A 17679-nucleotide genomic window follows, 5' to 3' on the forward strand; every position below is an offset into this window, starting at 1 on the left:
TGAGAGAGAGAGAGAGACAGAGACTGGTCAGTGAGGTGACTGGTGTGTGTATGTGTGGGAGAGACAGACTGGTCAGCGAAGTGACTGGTGTGTGTGCATGTGTAGGAGAGACAGACTGGTCAGGGAGGTGACTGGTGTGTGTGTGTGTGAGAGAGAGAGAGACTGGTCAGGGAGGTGACTGGTGTCTGTGTCAGAGAGAAAGAGACTGTTCAGAGAGGTGACTAGTGTGTGTGTGTGTGTGTGTGTGTGTGGGAGAGACAGACTGGCCACAGAGGTGACTGGTGTCTCTGAGAGGTGACTGTCTCCCCCACCAGTGTGTGGGAGAGACAGAGACTGGTGAGTGAGGTGACTGTTGTGTGTGTGTGTGTGGGAGAGACAGAGACTGGTGAGTGAAGTGACTGGTGTGTGTGTGTGTGTGTGTGTGTGTGTGAGAGAGAGTCAGAGGCTGGTCAGGGAGGTGACCGGTGTGTGTGTGAGAGAGACAGAGACTGGTCAGGGAGGTGTCTAGTATGTGTGTGTGTGTGGGAGAGACAGACTGGTCAGGGAGGTGACTGCTATGTTTGTGAGAGAGACAGAGACTGGTCAGAGAGGTGACTGGTATCTATGTCAGAGAGAAAGAGACTGGTCAGCGAGATGACTGGTGTGTGTGTGTGTGTGTGTGTGTGTGTGGGAGAGACAGACTGTAACACAGTCATTTTTCTGAGGTACTGGAATCAGATCTCCACCAGCTGCCTGTAAAGTAGCAGAAAAAAAGATGCCAGTCAAATGTTTCTTTGTTCTAACCAAAACTTTATACCGTTCTTATCTCTGTCACGCCCATTTCCCCTTATTTGGTATTTACGGATTCATCCCGTTGTCCTGGGATTACCCTGGCTCCAGCTACATTCCACACAATTGGATTGGGCATCACTCCAGTTGTCCCAGTGGGGCTCTGACTCTCATGCTTCCTACCTAGAGAAGGTAGCAATCCAGCCATACCTTACAGCCCCCATTGTTCCAGCTGGCCTTCCTCCTCAGTATGCGCAATTCGCCAAGGTTTTCTCTAAAAATAGAGCTGACACTTTGCCTCCTCATAGGGAGTTTGATTGCACCATTGATCTGCTACCTGGTGCTAAAGCCCTCTCGGGGAAGGGTTTAGGCCTTGTCCCTACCAGAGACAAAGGCCATGTCAGAATATATACAAGAAAATCTAGACAAAGGATTCATCCATTGCTCCACTTCCTCAGCAGGCACAGGATTCTTCTTCATGGCAAAGAAGGACGGGACCCTCTGTCCATGTATAGACTACTGAGGTCTGAACACAATTACCTGGAAGAACCGTTAACTCCGAGATCAGAGGCAAGGAGTATTTGATCATCTGCAGGAGCAAAGATCTTTTCTAAAATGGACCTCCGGGGAGCATACAACTTAATCTGGATCCTTCACAGTGATGAATGGAAAACAGCCTTCAAACACCAGAGATGGCCATTACTAGTACTTTGTGATGCCGTTCCGATTCTGCAATGCATCAGCCGTGTTCCAAAACATGATGAACGAAATCTTTCAGGACCTCCTCTATGAGTGTTTAGTTTAGTTTAGTTTAGTTTATTGGTTTTTATATACCGACACATCAGACAAGCCTTCACATCGGTTCACACATGATAAAAAGATTAGAAATACAATGATTATAAATAGTAACAGCTAAAAACTATATAGGGTAAAAGAATAAATTAGCTGTTAAGAGAGATAAAATCATAGATTAATTAAATAGCATAATCATAAAACATTAAGATAGAAATTAAACTAAAAAATATACAGAGGATAGCTCATCAGGGTGGTTTGCTTATTTCTGGTCAGGCTGGTTAGCTGATTCGTATTCTGCAATACCTGGACAACATTTTAGTTTTCTCCAAGGATCTGTTTACCCATTGTCTCTGTGACAATCAGCTTTATACCAAACTCAAGAAGTGCTTCTTCAAAAGAGAAAGCCTCCCGTTCCTGGGTTACATCGTCTCCAGCCGGGGTTTTCAAATGGACCCCGAGAAACTCAAATGTATACAAAATTGGCCTCATACTCCTGGCTTACGAGCCCAACAGAGATTTTTGGGCTTTGCTAATTATCATATCTCTATTAACAACTTCTCAAAGTCGGTGGCTCTGCTCATGGGCCCTGACCTGCAAGGGGGCCAACACCAAACTCTGGCTGACTGAATCTGTGACAGTCTCAAGAATTAAAGGCTGCCTTTCTCTGGGGACCCTGCCTCCATCACCCAGAGCCACAGCATCCTTTTATTGTTGAAGTAGATGCCTCTTGCAAAAGGGGTAGGGGCCGTCTTAAGCCAGTACTCTTCCACTGGAACCTTGTACCCTTGCTCCTATTTCTCAAAAACATTTTCCCCAGTCAAGTGTAATAATGGGATCGGTGACAAGGAATTACTGGCCATCAAGCTCACGCTGGAGGAATGGTGCCAGTGGTTGGCGGGAACATATCATATAACCATCTATACTGACCTTAAGAACTTGGAGCACCTCCACCATGACCAATAGGGATGTGAATCGGGCTTCGGACGATTGAAAATATCGTACGATATTTTCAAAATCGTCAGAAATCGAGGGCTCCCCCAAAACGATAGGAAAACCCCACAAAATTGTTCGTGGGGGTTCTCTTATCATTTTGGGGGAGGGCGGGAAAAACGGCACACAAAAATAACCTCTAAACCCACCCCAACCCTTTAAAACTAATCCCTTAGATTCCCCCACCCTCCCAACCCCCCAAAAACTTTTTATAGGTACCTGGTGGTCCAGTGGGGGTCCCGGGAGCGATCCCCTGCTCCCGGGCCGCCGGCTGCCACTAATAAAAATGGCGCCGATGGCCCTTTGCCCTTACCATGTGACAGGGTATCCGTGCCATTGGCCGGCCCCTGTCACATGGAGGGAGCATTGGATGGCTGGCACCATCTTTAAAAATGGCGTGGGCCATCCATTACTATTTTTTACCCACTTCGATTCGAACTCAGATACAGGCCTGCAGCCAGAAACGTCCAGCAGGGCCTCTGCTTCCACCAGCTTTACGACCGATGGTGGAGACCTGTGGGGCTCCTCCCTACAGGTAGCATCAACTCCCCCTTGGTTCAAGGGTCTACCAGAGCAACAGCCACATGGCTGTGGCTGTCTATGTCACTCCCTTGTCATGCTTGTACATGGGCAGAGTCCAATGGACCCTGAGGTCACAGTGGTGCCAGGCTACTCAGAGCCTCCAGGATTGCATTCAAGTTACCCCGTCTCTCAGGGACTCCTTGTACTGGTGGTGGGTACTCTCCAATCTGGAACGGGGGATTTCCTTTCAGAGTCTTCCAACTCAAATTGTGTTAACCACGGATGCATCCATCCTGAGGTGGGGAATGCATGTGGAGGGGCTTGGCACCCAGGGTCACTGGTCTCCTCGGGAATGTTGTTATCAAATCAACTTCCTGGAGCTCCGGGTGATCAAGTATGTGCTATCAGCTTTCAGAGATCAGCTGTCCAACAAAATTGTCCTAATCAAGGCCGACAACCAAGTCTCCATGTGGTATGTCAACAAGCAGGGAGGCACAGGATTGTACCTCCTGTGTAAGGAAGCAGTCACAATCTGGTCTTGGGCCCTATCTCACATAATGGTGCTCAGGGTCATGTGCCTGGCCGGAATGGAGAACGTGATGGCAAACAGGCTGAGTCAAGCCTTCAGACCCCATGAGTGGTCCCTAGATCAAGGGGTAGTGAATTGGATATTCCACCTCTGGGGGAGCCTGGAAGTAGATCTGTTCACATACCTCTGCAACAGGAAGGTGCCTTAGTTCTGCTCCCTGTCGAGGGCAGATGGCAAACCAGCTTCAGATGCCCTGGCCCATCATTGTAAGCGTATCCTCCAATTCCCTTAGGGGTAGATTTTAAAAGAAGCGCGATCAGCCTACTTTTGCTTGCACATCAGACTCAAGCAAAAGTACGCTGGATTTTAGTAGATACGCGCGGAGCCGCGCGTATCCACTAAAATCCTGGATCGGCGCGCGCAAGGCTATCGATTTTGTATAGCCTGCGCGCGCCGAGCCGCGCTGCCTCCCCCCGTTCCCTCCAAGGCCGCTCCGAAATCGGAGCGGCCTCGGAGGGAACTTTCCTTTGCCCTCCCCTCACCTTACCCTCCCTTCCCCTACCTAACCCACCCACCCGGCCCTGTCTACACCCCCCCCTTACCTTTGTCGGGGGATTTACGCCTCCCGGAGGGAGACGTAAATCCCCGCGCGCCAGCGGGCCTGCCTGCGCGCCGGGCCGCGACCTGGGGGCGGGTACGGAGGGCGCGGCCACGCCCCCGGGCCGTAGCCACGCCCCGTACCCGCCCCCAAAACGCTGCCGACACGCCCCCCGCAACGCCGCGCGCTCCGGCCCCGCCCCCCGACACGCCCCCCTCCGAGAACCCCGGGACGTACGCGAGTCCCGGGGCGCTGCGCGCGCCGGGAGGCCTATGTAAAATAGGCTTCCCGGCGCGCAGGGCCCTGCTCGCGTAAATCCGCCCGGTTTTGGGCGGATTTACGCGAGCAGGGCTCTGAAAATCCGCCCCTTAGTGGTGAAGACTCTCTTGAAGCTTCGCGAGGACAGGGGGACTATGATCTCATAGCACCTTATTGGCTGAGACAGGTCTGGTTTCCACTCCTGTGGGAGTTGTCCATCCAGAAACCAATCAGTCTGAGGACTTCCCCAGATCTCATCATGCAAGATCAAGGCAGGCTGCAGTATTCCAACCTCCAGACCCTGTCACTCACAGCCTGGATATTGAGGTTAATCCTGCAGCCGCCTGATCTTTCTGAGAATGTGTCTTGGGTCCTGGTAGCTTCTAGAAAGCCTTCCACTAGAAAGTCCTACGGATTTAAGTGGAGGAGGTTTTCCATGTGAGCAGAAGGCCCTAGATCCATTCTCCTCCCCCTTACAAAAACTGTTTGATTACCTTCAACACCTTCTGGAGGCTGGCTTAAAAAACAACTCCATCAGAGTTCATCTTAGTGCAACTGGCGCATACCATCACAGTGCAGATGGTATACCCATCTCTGGACAGCCTATAGTTGTACAGAGATGGGCATATAATTGAAGTGTCCCCTAAGGCCTCCCGCTGCCTTGGGACCTCAATATGGTGTTAGCTCAGCTGATGAAAGCTCCTTTGACCTATGACCTGAAGTACCTGACCTGGAAGGTCATATTTTTGGTGGCGGTCACTTCAGCGCTCAGGGTTGGTGAGCTCCAGGCCTTAGTGACTTATCCACCTTACACTAAGTTTTATCATGACAGGATGGTCTTGCATACGCATCCTAAGTTCCTGCCTAAGGTGGTGACGGATTTCCATCTTAACCATCTTAACCAGTCAATCGTCCTGCCAATTTTTTTTCCCAAGCCCCATTCTCACCAAGGCGAATGAACACTGCAGTTTGGACTTCAAGCGAGCCTTAGCCTTCTATCTGGAGCGGATAGAAGCTCATAGACAGTCCACCCAACTTTTTGTTTCTTTTGATAAGAATAGGTTGGGCATTGCCAATGCCAAACAGACAATATCCTACTGACTAGCAGATTAAGAACATAAGAACATGCCATACTGGGTCAGACCAAGGGTCCATCAAGCCCAGCATCCTGTTTCCAACAGTGGCCAATCCAGGCCATAAGAACCTGGCAAATATCCAAAAACTAAGTCTATTTCATGTTACCGTTGCTAGTAATAGCAGTGGCTATTTTCTAAGCCAACTTAATTAATAGCAGGTAATGGACTTCTCCTCCAAGAACTTATCCAATCCTTTTTTAAACACAGCTATATTAACTGAACTAGCCACGTCCTCTGGCAACAAATTCCAGAGTTTAATTATGCGTTGAATGAAGAAGAACTTTCTCCGATTAGTTTTAAAAGTGCCACAAGCTAACTTCATGGAGTGCCCCTAGACTTTCTATTATCTGAAAGACTAAATAACCGATTCACATCTACCTGTTCTAGACCTCTCATGATTTTAAACACCTCCATCATATCCCCCCTCAACCATCTCTTCTCCAAGCTGAAAAGTCCTAACCTCTTTAGTCTTTCCTCATAGGGGAGATGTTCCATTCCCCTTATCATTTTGGTCGCCCTTCTCTGTACCTTCTCCATCACAATTATATCTTTTTTTAGATGCGGCAACTAGAATTGTACACAGTATTCAAGGTGGGGTCTCACAGGGGCATTATGACATTTTCCGTTTTATTCACCATTCCCTTTCTAATAATTCCCAACATTCTGTTTGCTTTTTTGACTGCCACGGCACACTGAACTGATGATTTCAATGTGTTATCCACTATGACGCATAGATCTCCTTCTTGGGTGGTAGCACCTAATATGGAACCTAACATTGTGTAACTAGCATGGGTTATTTTTCCCTATATGCATCACCTTGCACTTATCCACATTAAATTTCATCTGCCATTTGGATGCCCAATTTTCCAGTCTCACAAGGTCTTCCTGCAATTTATCACAATCTGCTTGTGATTGCATCTCCTTCGGTTACTACCAGGTGGGACTGCATCTCGGGGGTCATGTCAAGGCTTATTCTGTCAGAGCCATGGCAATGTTGGTGTCCCAATTGTAAGCAGTTCTTGTGGAGGAGATCTGCAAGGCTGTAATGTGGAGTCCTCTCCACACATTCACATCACATTACCATCTGTATAGGAATGGCCAACGCGAAAGTAGGTTCAGCCAGTCTGTCCTCCAGAACCAGTTTGAGGTGTAGAACCCAACTCTCCCTACCTAGGGCTGGTTGTTTGGGTTCAGGCTGTCTTTCTCTCTGTTACCAACAGTACTGTTGTTGTTGTGCCCGTTGGCACCTAGTTAGATGTCTCTTGGTCCCCTTTTGTGTTGGGGAGCAGCTTATAGTTAGGGATTCACCTGTGTGTGAGGACTACCATCCTGCTTGTCCTCGGAGAGGGCAGAGTTGCTTACTTGTAACAGGTGTTCTCCGAGGACAGCAGGATGTTAGTCCTCACAAAATCCACCCGCCACCCCATGGAGTTGAGTTTCTCCTATTTTTTAATTTATCATAATTCTGTTATGAGACTGAAGGATTCCATGTGGAAGCGTGGTATAGAGCATGCTGGGCATGTTAGTGTATCCAGTAAAAGTGTCTAGAAACTGACATATGTTTTCTGTTATCGGGCTCCATCTGATGTCACCCATGTGTGAGGGCTAACATCCTGCTGTCCAGGGGCCAGCTGGACTTGGCACAGACCTTTGCAGGGGTGAAGATCCATTGCATAGAAGACATTGCAGGCCAGCACAAGAAGAGAATGGAATCAGGGTAAGCAGTGGTCAGGGTACAGTTCAGGCAATTGTCGGTGGCAGGCAGAGTTCAGTTAGAAACAGTAAGCAGGCAGTGGTCAAGCAGCGTCAAGGTCCAATCTGAAGTCAAAGCCAGATGTTCATCCAAGGAGACACAGAACAAGGATCCATACAAGCAGGGAGAAGACAAAGACGAGGAGGAAGACTGATCATGAAGAGGATGAGTACTCAAATCACAAACCAGACCTCCACACAGGAACTAGGAACAAGACACGGAACTCAGGAACACAATCAAGTATGAAGAACAGAAGGAAGCAGGAACCAGGAACACATGGAGGCAGCTCGCTACTCCAGCAGAGTTGATCTATTGCCAAGGCACTGGAGGGGTCTCGGCCTCAGCCAGTTATAGGGATGGAATGGCAACATCATCAGGGTGTGCTTCTGGGGGCTTCTTGCCACTGGCCCTTTAAAGTTGGTGCATCCTCCCGCATAGGAAGAGAGCAGTCGCAGCATGGCCTCCTGTCACTTTCAGAGGAGGGCTCAAAGCCGAAGAGCCTAGCAGGAGACCAGAGGCAGACGCGGTGTCGGGAGGTAGCGAGGACAGGCCAGGACTGCAGGTAAGAGCGGCAGACCGCAGGATAGAGCGATACGGAGGCATTATGACATCCACTGTTTTATTTGCCATTCCCTTACTAATAATTCCTAACATTGCTTTTTATGGTAAATATGTTTTATTGTTTGAAAAAGCAGTAAACATCCAACAAAGAGTGGCATATGATACATACTATACTCTTTTACATATCATATGATCGTAAGCTTCTAAGAGCATACCTTCCTCCCCCAGAGCCCCTGCAACCCCCCATCCCCCTCTTTCTCTCCCTCCCCCCTCCCCCGTGCACCGAAGGGGACCCATTAAGGCCAGTCAATAAATCAAAAAGCTGTAAATAGTCATATCTTATCTTATCACCTTGAAGTCTGCGTATCAGACATTAGGGGTGTGAATAGTGTGATCGATCGTCTTAACGATCGATTTTGGCTGGGGGGGAGGTAAATCTTATCGTCGTGTTTTTTTTTTTTTTTTTTTTAAATCGTTAAAAATCGTAAATCGGGGGAGGGCGGGAAAACCGGCACACCAAAAAAACCCTAAAACCCACCCCGAACCTTTAAAACAAATCCCCCACCCTCCCGAACCCCCCCAAAATGTTTTAAATTACCTGGGGTCCAGTGGGGGGGTCCCAACGCGATCTCCAGCTCTCTGGCCACTGCTGCGTTGAGAAATGGCGCCGGTGGCCCTTTGCCCTTATCATGTGACAGGGCAAAGGTAGCGCCGGTGCCATTTTGGTTCCTGACTCCCGACGTCACGCGTGCAGATCGCCCCCGGACCCCCGCTGGACCCCCAGGGACTTTTGGCTAGCTTGGGTGGGTCTCCTGACCCCCACAAGACTTGCCAAAAGTCCAGCGGGGGTCCGGGAGCGACCTCCTGCACGCGGGCCGTATTGCCAATCTTCAAAATGGCGCCGGCGCTTCCTTTGCCCTCACTATGTCATACGGGCGACGGTCGCCCGTATGACATAGTGAGGGCAAAGGTAGCACTGGCGCCATTGGCAATACGGGGCCGATATCTCCCCAATATCCTCTTCAGTAAACACAGAAGCAAAGAATGTGTTTAGTCTTTCTGCAATGGCCTTATCTTCCCTAAATACCCCTAAATACCCCTTTAACTCCTCAATCATTTAATGGTCCAACCATCCTGAGTCAGATCAAAGGTCTATTAAGCCAGGGGTGGACAAACCTTTTTATGCTGGGGCCACATTACAAATTACCGAGCACAACAAGGGCTTGTGAGTAGGCATGGTGTGGCACGGTGGGGTGCAGTAGGGTGGGGTGCAATGGGTCCTTGACACAGCAATCAAATCTCCACCACTTGCCACAGGCATTTCAGTTCCAGCAGTCTTAAGCACCATCATTTTGTGTGATGTCTGCTTTTTTGAAATATTTTATTGGTGTTTGGAGAATGTTTTTATGAGTTTTTAATTGTTGGATGTTATTCTGTTCATAGCTGTTTTGAAACATTTTGAAACATTTATTCTGCTTATTAGTATAGTTTTACAATTACTTCTGTGTGGGGATCTATAGCTGCTTGCTAGTTCTGTTTTCCTAATAAGAGGTGTATTGGTTTTTAGGGCCTGATTTAATATTTGTAGTGTTGCCTTTTCGTAGATAGGGTTGCTCCTGTTTGAGTGTATTCCATAATACAGGTGTAACTGTGTGCGGATTAGTTTATGTGCATTACTACAGATCCTGGGAGTATGTTAGGTCGGTTCTGTGTCTGTTACCGAGATGAGATATTTTGCTAGCATGTAAGCGTTTGTATCGGTCTTATTTGTTGTGTTTTCTCAGAGGACATGCATTGGTGGTAAACTGCTGTCTTTTCATAAGTAGGGCTATTGAGCCTGGAAGTAGAAGGAGTTTGAGTTGCTGTTACTGAGATGTCACCAGAACCAGAATATCTTTTTTGTAGGGTGAGTTGTATGGGGAATGTCATAATTCTGCTTTACATCCATTATTGTGGGTCAGGGGGGTTCCCGTGGATACAAACTGTACTTTTACATCTAGCCCCGTGACGATCATGGGTCAGTGTGCCATGCATGTGAGAACCTATGGTGAGTTGAGTCACATTCACATTATAAATGTCATAATTAAATGATGTGTGCACTAAAAATCCAACCCCCTCCATAACCCTGCCCCCAAATGACCAAAGCCCACCCCTACCCCCCCCCCCCCCCCGCCCTGCCGGGCCATGGAAAAATGGTCTTGCTTGAAGCCGGTCCCTGGTGCAAAAAAGGTTGGGGACCACTGCTCTAGGCAACCAGCTAGGTTGCCTAATGAAAGCACCAACTCTGCTCTGACCTTTTATAAATGAGGATAATCAAGTCACAATAAGAGTTCACAACCAAAAGTGCAGGTATCTTTAAAGTGAATGGTGGTGGCAGGTCACTTTTGACAACTGAACTGACCAAGAATTATTAAGCGAAGGCTGAAGTCTGGGCTCTTGGGACCAGGGCATTTTTAAAACTTAAGAAGCAAGGTTTATATTTACTTTCAGATGTATGATCTGTTTGCTTTTTCTTTATTGTGTAGTATCTCAGAATTCTCTACTCTCTGCTAACAGTCGTTGAAGCTAAGAATCTCTGCTCCTGCCTGTCCTTGTCTGCAGGGATTTCTCATCCTTCCTATCCTAAATGTTAACGTTGGGAAGGAGTTTTTTGCTTTGGTGTGGTTCACCATGCTGCAGTACCCAGTAGTTCACACTTGCATAAAAGACACAGCCTTGCCAATATGGGATGGGGAGATTCAGAAGACGAAAAAAACTAATCTTGATTCCTTGCAGGGAGAGAGATGGCATTTATTGTATAATTGTCTTTTATTTCTTAATACTGACCTTGGTGATTTTGTATGCTTCAGTGCAGGACAAAATTATATGGTAACTGAATAGCTGGTGCTTTGATGATTTATATGAAATATTTTTTTAATTGCAAAGGTTTTGGTTTGGACTACATTCAATAATGAAGAAAGATTATGTTGGGCAGTGTACTGTAGGGCGGTTATTAGCACAGCTCTAATTGGACAGCAAGGAAAACAAGTTCTGATTTCCCAGAGAGCACCTGAGTAGGCTCTGTTTATTTTCCATTGCTGTTTCGGTCATTACTACCACTGTGATTGCCTTTATCTGTCCTTTAGGTAGTCGCTTCACCTGGAGCTCTGTTATAACTACATTTTGACACTGGAAGGGAGTGCAGGTCCCTTGCTTGCACCCCATCCCTCAGTTGTATGTCATGGGAAAACATACTAGATTTATCTGCCCCACTTCTACCTCAACACTGAGCAACATGATTCTAGCTCAGAGCAAAGGTACCCCAAGAAAATCTGTTCAGGAAATGAACCTAAATTAAACTGAGAAAACATTTTGCAGCTTCCTACTGATCATTGTTGTAGGTCAACCAGTCTCTTTGACACAAGAGTGATCTCTCCAACTTGCTCTAGAAAGGTCTGGTATGCAGAGTGGCTTCAGTGCTAATACCCGAGTCTGGTCTCAGTCTGGATTTTACCATTTTACCCAAGTGGAAAATGTTTTCTGAATAGGGTTCATGGTGATATTTCACAATCTTAAAAATTGGGAGGAGGGACCATCCTGGGGGTTTGAGTTTGATTCCTGAATTAGGCCTTCCAAATATGGTGCTTCTGCCAAATATGGAGATTCTGTAGAGGCAGAGTGAAAGTCCCAGTCATCACACACACCTAGTAGCCAGACCTAGGGACGATGATTGCAGGGTTCCATAAGGAGCTCTAATGCATGGGCTCCAGCCAAGGCCTGTCGCTATTATGACTGATCTAGGTGAGATGGGAGGAGATATAAAATAAGGGAAAAAAATCCCCATGTAATTACAAATGAAGACCCACTGACTGAGCTGGAGGCCCAAATAGAGCAGGAGGAAATTTCCAGGTCAAAAATAAATTAGCATTGGGAAATCATTGCGTGCTGAATGAATAAAATGACTTTTACTGAAATGTACACTCCATTTTAATCTAGGAGATAAAGGAAAACATTAACTAGCTGAATTTACTTTGTCTAGTAATTCCATTAAACCTGAAAGACCGGAAAAAAGCAGTTGAGAGTCACAACCCTTAAGGAAGGGTTGGTGAGGGAAGGATCTATGTGGTTAAAAAACTAATCTCTATTAAACTAAGCTCTTATTAATTAAAAATAAAACCAAGATGATTGGGGTTGTTTTAGGAAAGAAGAATGCATGAGACTCTTTCTTCTCTGCCACATTGCTTCTAGGGAAATGCTAAAATGTGGAATTGATTATGCAGCAGTCTCACTGAAGCAACGCTGTCTATGGCCAACAGAATTGCTCTGGATTCAGGATTCCAAGAGTAGTGAGTCTCTTCTCTTTACCCAGGAATGATGTAGGACTCCATCAATTGATCTTGTCAAACTGGCCAATGTAGGTAGTCGGGAAGAAGATTCGCAACAATGGGGGTGGAATTCCTAAAGAGAAAATGTGGCCAAGTGCCTTGACGGAGACTTCAATCAGCTGAACATTTTTGTTTAAATTGATACCAGTAGAAATGAATGGGGAATGACTGTATTTACTGAACTGCATTGAATTATAACAAGTCCTGCAATTATGAAAGTACAATTACTGAGCAAGTAGCTTTTAATGGAGTCACTGGCTCAATTGCCTAGTTGCTTGTATCAAGGCTTCTGATCACTTTCTTTTCTGGAGGAACTGATGACATTAGGAGTAGCGTAGTAAATGCCATTATTCTCTATTGATGTTGCCAACAATATGAGGCCCATTCCATACCTTTTAACCACTGCAGGAGAGAAAAGCTGATGAAAACAAGGCCTCTTTATTCCAACTTCTTCCTATTAGTTTGAAACTAGGTCAAAGCATTACCAATGCCAGTGTTGCTGGTTCTATGTTACCACATTATCCAAGTGCATGTAGGGCAAAAAAATCCATGCTGTAGATACTCATAAGAACATAAGAACATAAGAAAATGCCATACTGGGTCAGACCAAGGGTCCATCAAGCCCAGCATCCTGTTTCCAACAGTGGCCAATCCAGGCCATAAGAACCTGGCAAGTACCCAAAAAACTAAGTCTATTCCATGTAACCATTGCTAATGGCAGTGGCTATTCTCTAAGTGAACTTAATAGCAGGTAATGGACTTCTCCTCCAAGAACTTATCCAATCCTTTTTTAAACACAGCTATACTAACTGCACGAACCACATTCTCTGGCAACAAATTCCAGAGTTTAATTGTGCGTTGAGTAAAAAAGAACTTTCTCCGATTAGTTTTAAATGTGCCCCATGCTAACTTCATGGAGTGTCCCCTAGTCCTTCTACTATCCGAAAGAGTAAATAACCGATTCACATCTACCCGTTCTAGACCTCTCATGATTTTAAACACCTCTATCATATCCCCCCTCAGTCGTCTCTTCTCCAAGCTGAAAAGTCCTAACCTCTTTAGTCTTTCCTCATAGGGGAGTTGTTCCATTCCCCTTATCATTTTGGTAGCCCTTCTCTGTACCTTCTCCATTGCAATTATATCTTTTTTGAGATGCGGCGACCAGAATTGTACACAGTATTCAAGGTGCGGTCTCACCATGGAGCGATACAGAGGCATTATGACATTTTCCGTTTTATTCATCATTCCTTTTCTAATAATTCCCAACATTCTGTTTGCTTTTTTGACTGCCGCAGCACACTGAACCGATGATTTCAATGTGTTATCCACTATGACACCTAGATCTCTTTCTTGGGTTGTAGCACCTAATATGGAACCCAACATCGTGTAATTATAGCATGGGTTATTTTTCCCTATATGCATCACCTTGCACTTATCCACATTACATTTCATCTGCCATTTGGATGCCCAATTTTCCAGTCTCACAAGGTCTTGCTGCAATTTATCACAATCTGCTTGTGATTTAACTACTCTGCACAATTTTGTGTCATCTGCAAATTTGATTATCTCACTCGTCGTATTTCTTTCCAGATCATTTATAAATATATTGAACAGTAAGGGTCCCAATACAGATCCCTGAGGCACTCCACTGTCCACTCCCTTCCACTGAGAAAATTGCCCATTTAATCCTACTCTCTGTTTCCTGTCTTTTAGCCAGTTTGCAATCCACGAAAGGACATCGCCTCCTATCCAATGACTTTTTACTTTTCCTAGAAGCCTCTCATGAGGAACTTTGTCAAACGCCTTCTGAAAATCCAAGTATACTATATCTACCGGTTCACCTTTATCCACATGTTTATTAACTCCTTCAAAAAACTGAAGCAGATTTGTGAGGCAAGACTTGCCCTGGGTAAAGCCATGCTGACTTTGTTCCATTAAACCATGTCTTTCTATATGTTCTGTGATTTTGATGTTTAGAACACTTTCCACTATTTTTCCTGGCACTGAAGTCAGGCTAACCGGTCTGTAGTTTCCCGGATCGCCCCTGGAGCCCTTTTTAAATATTGGGGTTACATTTGCTATCCTCCAGTCTTCAGGTACAATGGATGATTTTAATGATAAGTTACAAATTTTTACTAATAGGTCTGAAATTTCATTTTTTAGTTCCTTCAGAACTCTGGGGTGTATACCATCCGGTCCAGGTGATTTACTACTCTTCAGTTTGTCAATCAGGCCTACCACATCTTCTAGGTTCACCATGATTTGATTCAGTCCATCTGAATCATTACCCATGAAAACCTTCTCCATTACGGGTACCCTCCCCAACATCCTCTTCAGTAAACACCGAAGCAAAGAAATCATTTAATCTTTCCGCGATGGCCTTATCTTCTCTAAGTGCCCCTTTAACCCCTCGATCATCTAACAGTCCAACTGACTCCCTCACAGGCTTTCTGCTTCGGATATATTTAAAAAAGCTTTTACTGTGAGTTTTTGCCTCTACAGCCAACTTCTTTTCAAATTCTCTCTTAGCCTGTCTTATCAATGTCTTACATTTAACTTGCCAATGTTTATGCTTTATCCTATTTTCTTCTGTTGGATCCTTCTTCCAATTTTTGAATGAAGATCTTTTGGCTAAAATAGCTTCTTTCACCTCCCCTTTTAACCATGCCGGTAATCGTTTTGCCTTCTTTCCACCTTTCTTAATGTGTGGAATACATCTGGACTGTGCTTCTAGAATGGTATTTTTTAACAATGACCACGCCTCTTGGACATTTTTTACTTTTGTAGCTGCTCCTTTCAGTTTTTTTCTAACAATTTTTCTCATTTTATCAAAGTTTCCCTTTTGAAAGTTTAGCACGAGAGCCTTGGATTTGCACACTGTTCCTTTTCCAGTCATTAAATCAAATTTGATCATATTATGATCACTATTGCCAAGCGGCCCCACCACCGTTACCTCTCTCACCAAGTCCTGTGCTCCACTGAGAATTAGATCTAAAATTGCTCCCTCTCTCGTTGGTTCCTGAACCAATTGCTCCATAAAGCTATCATTTATTCCATCCAGGAACGTTATCTCTCTAGCGTGACCCGATGATACATTTACCCAGTCTATATTGGGGTAATTGAAGTCTCCCATTATTACTGCACTACCAATTTGGTTAGCTTCCCTAATTTCTCTTAGCATTTCACTGTCCATCTCACCATCTTGACCAGGTGGACGGTAGTATACCCCTATCACTGTAGTCTTCCCTGATACACAAGGGATTTCCACCCATAAAGATTCAATTTTGTATTTAGTCTCATGCAGGATGTTTATCCTGTTGGACTCTATGCCATCCCGGACATAAAGCGCCACACCTCCTCCCGACTGCTCCTCTCTGTCATTGCGATATAATTTGTACCCCCGGTATAGCACTGTCCCATTGGTTATCCTCTTTCCACCATGTCTCTGAGATGCCAATTAAGTCTATGTCATCATTTACTGCTATACATTCTAATTCTCCCATCTTACTTCTTAGACTTCTGGCATTAGCATACAAACATTTCAAAGTTTGTTTTTTGATTGTATTTTTATTCTGCTTTTTAATTGATAGGGATAAGTTAGAATTTTTTAGCTCAGGTGAGTTTTTAGTTACAGGCACTTGGACTACTTTTCTAATTATTGGAACCTCACTGTCGGGATGCCCTAATTCTAATGCATCATTAGTATCCTTTAAAGATACATCTCTCCGAACCATGCGCTGCTGAGCGACTGTCGGCTTTCCCCTTTGTTCTCGATGTTAGGTTTCATGTTAGCAGTTACCACATAGGAAAAAGATCTGGGCATCATAGTGGATAATAGATTGAAATCATCGGCTCACTGTGCTGCGGTGCTCAAAAAAGCAAACAAAGTTAAGGATAATTAGGAAAGGAATGGTAGATAAAATGAAGAATGTCATATTGTCTCTGCATCGCTCCATGGTGAGACCACACCTTGAATACTGTGTTCAGTTCTGGTCGCCGCATCTCAAAAAAATATAAATTCACTGGAGAAGGTACAGAGAAGGGTGACCAAAATGATAAAGGGGATAGAACGGCTCCCCTATGAGGAAAGGCTTAAGAGGTTAGGGCTGTTTAGGTTGGAGAAGAGATGGCTAAGGGGGGATAGGATAGCGGTCTATAAAATCATGAGATGACTTGAACGGGTAAATGTGAATCAATTATTTACCCTTTCAGATAATAGAAGGCTAGGGGGCATTCCATGAAATTAGCAAGTAGCACAATTAAAACTAATCATAGAAAATTCTTTCACCAACACACAATTAAGCTCTGGAATTCAAAGCCAGAGGATGTGGTTAAGGTCATTAGCTTAGCTAGATTTAAAAAAAGGCTTGGACAAGTCCATAAATTGCTGTTAGTCAATTTGACTTAGGGGTAGATTTTCAGAAGTATGCACGGGCGTACATGTGCATGTGCTACCCGGCGCGCACAGATGTATGCCTGATTTTATAACTTGCCCGCGCAAGTTATAAAATCGGGGGTCGGCACGTGCAAGGGGGTGCACAATTATGCACCTTTCACACGCCGAGCTGCGCAGCCTTCCCCCGTTCCCTACCCCCACCCCACCTTTCTCCCCTACCTTTTTCTTTTCTTTCCAAACTTATTTCAGCTCTGGGACTGAAGTAAGTTGCGCGTGCCGGCCAACTGCCAGAGCGTGATTCCCGACACAGCAGCAAATGGGTGCTGGGCCGGAGGCCTCTGGCCATACCCCCGCCCCGCTAGACTGCCCATTTTTGCAAGCCCCGGGACTTACATGTGGCCCAGGGCTTTACGCTCGTCGCTGGGCCTTTTTAAAATAGGCCCGACTCGCGTAGGTCCATTTACGCGAGTAACCTTTTGACAATCTGGCCCTTAAGGAATAGCCACTGCTTATTACTGGCATTAGTAGCATGATTCTAATGTTTGGGTACTTGCCAGGTTCTTGTATCATGGATTGGCCACTGTTGGAAGCAGGATGCTGGGCTTGATGGACCATCTGCCTGACCCAGTATGGCAACTTCTTATGTTCTTATCCAAGTTCTCCTAGGAATAAGATTTTCAAGAATCTTGCTGAAAATTTTCTAGATATATTTTATTGGTTGGGGGCAAAATTCTGATAATGAAATATATTGTAAGGTATGGGAAAATACTGGGGTTGGTAACAAAATGGGGGACTCAAAATGCTAAGGATGCCAGCAAAATACTAATATCTAAGATGGTGCATGCCACACTGCCATGTTACATTAGTCCCTTGTGGAAACTTGATGTAGGTATTACACTCTCTCTCTCTCTCTATATATATTAAGGGGCGGATTTTCAGAGCCCTGCTCGCGTAAATCCGCCCAAAACCGGGCGGATTTACGCGAGCAGGGCCCTGCGCGCCGGGAAGC

Source organism: Rhinatrema bivittatum, chromosome 5 (assembly GCF_901001135.1).
Source record: "Rhinatrema bivittatum chromosome 5, aRhiBiv1.1, whole genome shotgun sequence".
In the NCBI taxonomy this organism is placed as follows: domain Eukaryota; kingdom Metazoa; phylum Chordata; class Amphibia; order Gymnophiona; family Rhinatrematidae; genus Rhinatrema; species Rhinatrema bivittatum.